This window comes from Hyposmocoma kahamanoa, unplaced genomic scaffold (assembly GCF_003589595.1).
Source record: "Hyposmocoma kahamanoa isolate Upper Pololo Valley unplaced genomic scaffold, ASM358959v1 87, whole genome shotgun sequence".
NCBI classification, from domain to species: domain Eukaryota; kingdom Metazoa; phylum Arthropoda; class Insecta; order Lepidoptera; family Cosmopterigidae; genus Hyposmocoma; species Hyposmocoma kahamanoa.
This window is the reverse complement of record NW_020654422.1, coordinates 16700771-16708060: the sequence shown is the minus strand read 5'-3', so window position 1 is coordinate 16708060 and position 7290 is coordinate 16700771.

The following is a 7290-nucleotide window of genomic DNA, read 5'->3' as shown; positions in this document are numbered from 1 at the left end:
ATCGTTCGGGAAAGTAAGAACGAAATAAGGAGTTCCACTTTTTAGTTGAGCGCATGGTCAACGTAGAACGAAAACGCTTTTTTTTATATACATACACACAAACTTCGGGTGTGTTGTGTTGTTTGGTTGGTAGCGGTCACAGAACAATAAATACAGTAGAAGTCGTTAGTTACCGTCGTGCCAACTATTTATTCGAAAGACCTACCTGAGCTCCGTCAGCCATTTTCGCTTTGGTCATTATGGTTGTGTCATTCTTTTGTGCAAATTCTCTGAAATTCCAGAAAAATGTTTTGGAGTATGATAACAAAATGATAGCTGCACCAAAAATATTACCCGTGGTGGTATTTCATATCATCGGAAAATCTTATTTTTATTAAATTTAATTTAATTTTCAATTCAATGTTTATCGAAATAATTTTTTGTTACACGAAACGAATGTAAAGCTTAAACTCCTGGAATAAAATAAATTCGCTTCTTGTTTAGAGAACTAAATCAATAACTCCAATTCGTCGTCGTTCAGCAATGAACCGCTAGATGGCAGCATATTGATTGAAGTTTCAATATAATATCAAAACGTCGTAACTTGTAATAATAGGTATTGATGGTATTCATCAATCCAGAATTTGTTATTTCTTTTTAAATTTGAAACTACGACCAATCAATATCAAGATTTGGTAGTGTTTCAAATTAAGAACGTGTGAGTTTTGGCGACTTCGGTTCTGATAGTAATCAAGACTTATGGCACTTCTATTTTTTTTTGTTCTTCCGTGGTAGTGGTGACTTGTATTTGCAAATATAACTCTCTATAGCATTCTTTTTCCTTAACGTCATAAAAAATAGCCCGCATTTCACATAAAAATAACGTAATTAAAGCATTAGGAGGTTAGATAAAGAGCGTAGAATCAAATTACGTAGACTCTTTTACCGTATAGGGATCTCGAATTACGTATAAGCTCGTATGTTTACCACAATGTGGCTCAACATTAAGGCTCAACTCACACTGGCGCAGAGTCGAAGTGTCACGTCGCGTCGTATCCTGTTTTTCAACTACGCATGACGACGCTCGCATTAGCGCGCCCGGATCAGTGTGGTCGGCGTCTTGCGCAAGTAACGACAAGCAATCGCTCGACTTTAACCAAGCGTCGACGCGCGATTCCATTTTTGAATAACACTAATTTGTACAAATAGAGATGAACATGCTATAGGCGAAAAACATGACGCGTCGCAATGCTTTAACTCTGCGCCAGCGTGAGTTGAGCGTTATTAAATAATGATAGCTATTTTATACCTATTTAATATAGCTATTTAACCGACTTCAAAAAAGGAGGAGGTTCTCAATTCGACTGTATGTTCTTTTTTTTGTATGTATGTTACGCGATAACTCCGGTATTTGTGAACCGATTTTCATGATTCTTTTTTTGTTCGAAAGGGGGTACTTCCATAGTGGTCCCATTTCATTTTGAAGAAAATCATCCACCTTGAAGGGTGGCTGTTCACGCATGAAGATTCATTTTTATAAATAGCGCCTAACTTTAATTTAGGAGCAATTACTTTAATGGTTGATTTTGCTATTTCTCCAATTCAAGGGGTTTTCTCTCAATATACTTGGAGTAGTGAGAACCGATTTTTATTATCTCCAGTGTCATGTCCTGTATAGTGGCGAACTAGGGGATTTTTAAAAAAAACATAGCAAATAGACGTAATTCCACGTACTTTTGAGGTCGGTTTTTATAGTACTCTGTACTGAGATTATATTTGTTGTGATGTCACTTGTATAGGTAATTTGTCATAAGTGAAAACTAATTGAAAATTAATTGAATTGAAATGTTTTTAATCCCCGATGCAAGAAACCTTTGTCTCTGTGTGTAACTTTCTGTGTGGTGCGGTGTGGTGGCAGTGTTTATTGCGTGAAATGGTCTTGATGAGTAGCAGTAGATATACAGCTGGTTATTGACTTTTAAAGTTTGCTATTTTGTATCGGGGGTTTTATTTATATTTTTTACTTTTTCTCAGTACATTACAGCACAGATCGCAATCAAAAGTAGAACATTCAAACATTCCAAATGATTTTTCTTTGGACTGGATCTGATCAAGTTACGAATTGGACTTGTAGAGTTGTCCTAGCTCTTAATAGCGGATTGTGAACGCGTCTTTCCTACGTTTTACGAAACAATCAGAGAAAAACACTGAAAGTAATCAAGAAACGGGCACGTAAAAAAGTGTCCTTTTCCTTAGTACCAGATTATGTCCAGATTACATAAGATGTCCAGCACATGCGGTTATTAAGCGTTGTTCACAAACGAGGTACGAGAAAAGGAAGGGTTCATTTCCGAGTGAAATCTCCGGGATGAAATGGCCTTAATAATTATCTCTCATTCGTTTTATCTTCAACTCTATGCCGGTAATGAATGGTCGGCATTAACCTTAATTAAAATGGGCTCTCCGCTGCCCTCTCTGCTGTTGGCCGAATTCGAATCCTACTTTTAAATTTTTTTTATACGCAATCTGGAACTATATACACATATATACCGCACACATAGAATATAGACGTACATTTACATTATAACCTGGGTAAACTTAACATAATTTTAAAATTGTGTTTTCCCCTATGTTAACTGTTGTGTGTTTCACTGTTCACAATTTTTCTTTATGGTCAAAAAAAGAAAGTGCACACTCGTGAAGTTTCTTTTAGCCTAGTTTGAAAGACAGGATCGTACATTGCTGATTGCCCTGATCTACAAATTAAACTGTGCACTATTTATTAAAAAATAGAATTTTCGTATGTAAAATCTATAAATAAAAATAAAATCGGCTTTATTTGATAATACATAAATCACAAACACTAAACAAGGAAAAAATTAAATTCATGTTGAAATTAAAAAAAAAAATTAAAAAAATATTAAAAATAATTACATAGCCCTCGCTGTTATTCTGCTATACCCCGCCATATATTGCAACACCCGTCAAAATATATATTTCGGTACAAAAAACCAAAATTCAAATAATTGTAAACAATTAGGCACTAAATAAATAAAATTTATACACAACCAAACATACACAAATACACAGAATATATACACAAGCGCAATGTGTATGTTGTATTGCTGTAATTTGTATTTGTGTTTTTGGCGTAGCAAGTACCGTGAGACGTCACGAAGTTTCGGTGCGTCAAAATGTTACAAATGTGGACGCACGCTTACAATCACGTAGTCCGGTGCATTGATGTCACAAAAATGTGGACCACCTTCAAAAGACTTTCTGCATTTCGCGTTGATGACCGTCTGAACGAAAGCGGAAAGGGGAAGCCTTTTTCGCACTTATTGCAGAAGCTTTTTCTAACATGCTCTAGCTGATTCCCTGTGATGATTACCAAGTGTGGTGCTTCCTTTATAAAAAAAAACCCATGTTAAAAATACAAGTAAACTCGCAGTAATACACTATGCTTATTTGTATGAAGGTGAAAAAAGAAATGAAATACACAAGCTAAAAAATATTTTGTTAGTAGTGCTATGGTTGATTATAAAAGAAATGTTTCTTAATCCAATTTTTGAACAAAGCGTACCTATTTGGACAAATTTTATTAGTTATTATCTGTGTAACGGTTTAATAATTTTTTTTTCGCTCAACGTTTTGGTTTATTAATAAATTACAACTCCCACCAATATCGCACAGTATCTTATATGGAAGGAAATTTAGAAAATACATGCGGCTGATAAAAAAAAGATAATGAAACAGATGACTCTCGAGGAATTTTTTAAAGAATTGAGCAAGGGAGTGGAAAATTAGAAATAAAAAGGACACAATCTAATTTAGTACAGGCGTAAGCAAAAATAAGTATAACGGTTGCCAAGGAGGAAATTTGATTACCCTCACCCACGAGTCACTGCAACGAATTTCCCGTACATTAAACAAGGGTCTAATTTGATAAAATCTAAATTAATTAACCGTTGACGTGTGGTATTAATAATTTTAATTGCTGATTTTCATTAAATTCTGATGCTGTAATTTTACGAACGGTTTAGAAAATTCTTTTTTGTTTGAAAGAGTGCACTCTCGTGGTGGTCCCATTGTCACTAAGTCAGTATCTGATGAAGGTATCCATGAAAATCGAGGAAAATCCTCAAATTTTGTAGGGATGTCAGTGTACCTATCGATTTCTGCATCATTTGTGGACCGATATTGAAAGTTCTTTTTTTGTTAGAAAGGGTGTAATCTCGAGGTGGTTCCTGATGCCGACGATGCTGTTCCGGGTAAAAAAATGAAAGTCAACTTTTCACTTGACACAACACATGTAATTAACAAATCACCGTGACCATGACAACCAGAAAAAAAATATATACAAAGGAGTGCGTAACAGTCCCATTGTCACCAAAAAGTCAGAATCGGAGGAGAGGATCCCATAAAAATTGAAAAAAGCCGACTAGCAAACTGTTGAGGTGGGGTTTTTTTTCAATGAAAAAGTTACAATTATTTACTTTTAATTTTAATTTTTCTGTATTTCTATAATTTAATTTTCAATTCAGATGACAATGACTAATATAATAAATACCTTAAAGACTAACACATATGTGATATAACATAAAAGTAACTATTTACACGGATCACTAATTGTCGGATAATCAGGTCCGGCATCGGAATTGCCGATACGACACCCTTCGGTCAAAAAATCCTGCTTCATGAAGGTCGACTGAGATGATGGGCCCATACTCTTATCATAAACTCCAAACGCTCGACCTTCAAGATGTACTCAGTTTTTTGTTCAGATGTCACTCTCTCCTCAGATTTCGTGCAGTCGCCACAGGTAGGTACAGCAGCGTCGTCAGTCTGACTATACTGGACGGAGCAGAAAGTTTGGTCCTATCGGCGCTATCCTACACAGGTTACGGCTGGTGAACTTCCTCTTCCTCGTCTCCTAATTTTTCAGCCGTTGCTATCCCACTGAAAATCGCCTGCTATCCCACTGAAAATCGCTACAGGCCAAGATCTCATGTCTCGTTACGCCATTTCCTTCTGGGTCTTCCACGTCTTTGTCTTGCGTTTGGTGAGATCCACTTCGTGGTAGTCTTTGCCCGCAGCTCGCTTGACAAATGTTTCCGGACTGGCTGTTTTTTTACCAACGTCAAGTTTGTGTTTTGAAGCGCATTGTACTGTTTACCCACGCGGCCTGACATTTTTTACTCCCAAGATATTGCGCTCCATGCCTCGCCCACCCAGCTTTTTTATATGTGAACGAAATTGACACGCACAGCTGTTGAACTACGACATGCTAAACCAAAAATAATTCGACATCTCGGGAAGAAAGGGCGTAAAAGCGAATGTTATCAAAAATGTGCTATTGGTTTTGATTTTCAAGTTCTTTCGATCTGTTTAAACAATTAATTGATTTGCCAAAAAATGAAACGTAAACATATTTATAAAACGTATTTACAATGATTTGTTTTTCAGTCTTCTTTCTTTTAAACTTTGGACTTTGACTTCTACACCTTTTCTTCTCCGAAGTATCGACATATGTATATATATACCTTGAAAATTTTCCTAATGGTAGTTACGACCTTTATTTAGGAGAGGGCCAGCGTTCTATGCAGTTGTAATATTAAGTTAATATCCGACAGTTACGCAATAATGACTGTTTTCATATTTACACAAAATAAACTCTCACCCCTCTAGCAAATAGGTTTCGAACATAAGTGTTATTCCATTTATTAAAGTAAATATAATTTATTTCTTTTAAACAATGATCCGTTGAAAGCTTTAGCTATTGTTCCCGAGAACAATACTGTTTCAAACTACTTGTCGAACATCCTATTCGTCGATAAAAAATTATAACTAATGGCAATAATGGAAGTCAAAATACTTATAAAAACGGACATAATGTGAACGATGAAAAAACATTACTGAATTTTTATGCTAAGCACAGCGGCGTAAACACGTAAACACCAAGTATATTATTATTAAGGATTAATTTTTAAATCCATTAAGACGATATTTTTCAACTCTTGCATAAATAAAAAATATTTTTTTTAAAGTCTCAGGAAGTTTACTTGCGTTTCTTTGTAATAGAATAGCTCGCTTTGATATCTGATTACGAGTGCAATCATCAATACCGTACTGCACTTATGAATCTTCGAAATCGTGTACACGATAGATATCTAGCGGTAGAGCTCTTTGTGAAAGTGTTCGCCCAGGGAAGTACTGCCACCGTATCTATTTCTGCCGTCAAATAGTAATGTGAGTATTAGCGTTTCGGTTTTGCTAGTGAAATTACAGGCACATGGGACTTGTCAACTATGAGAGGCGCAGTGGCAGTGACCGTCACATTTTTATGATTTAAAGCTCTGAATGGCACTGCAACTGTTATAGACAGGCGTATGACCTATCATCAGGCGCACGACTTGTTCGTCCCGTCACTTGATATTATAAAAAAAATGTAGAGGACGAATGCGATGTCAAGGTATTGGATTTTTTTATGTCTCTTAGATGTACGCTTGGCCACGATTTCAAATGCTAAACTCTAGCCTTCAATAGACCCTAATTATAATTTTCGGCAAACAGGTAATGCAAGCCATTCCTTGGCCATTTGACCGTATACATTAGCAAAGTGCTTAGTATAATTCATTGTAATAACGCTATAACTATGGAAAATGAAGATGCGAAAGAAGATGGTACACACTGGATTGGTGATTCCCACAGTGGTATACCGAGTTAATTTTTAAATACTAACAACCTCACAGGACTATATTATCATCATAAAAAATAACTTTTTCTGAAACATGCTCAGTAATGTTTGCATTAATTTCTAAAAGCGAACACGGAAAGTTTGTCATTCATGGACCATGCGACTTCTTCCCGCCCGAGGCCAGCAAAGTAAATATGAAAATCCGTTACGGCGCGTGTACACGTTAAGAAATTTGTCGTGTCTGCAACAGAAAAGACGAGAATTACAGACGACGAATAATTAAAGACGACCTTGTACACGACAAGAATTTTGTCGGATCTAGCCACAAAAATATTTCGTGTCTGTTGCAGACAAGTAAATAATAATAAATAACGCACACACTCAACATAGCCCCGCACTAGGGAAACCCTGTGTCGCGGGTGCCATGGACACACACATAGACAACCACAAATTACACCCAAACTCACGAGAGATATAATTGTAGGTCATACAACTATTTCTCTCGGCCCGGGAATCAAACCTGGGACCTCTGCGTGGCAGTCCGGCATGGTAACCGTTCGGCCACGGAGGCAGTTATCTTATATATATATATATATATATATATTAAATGATGA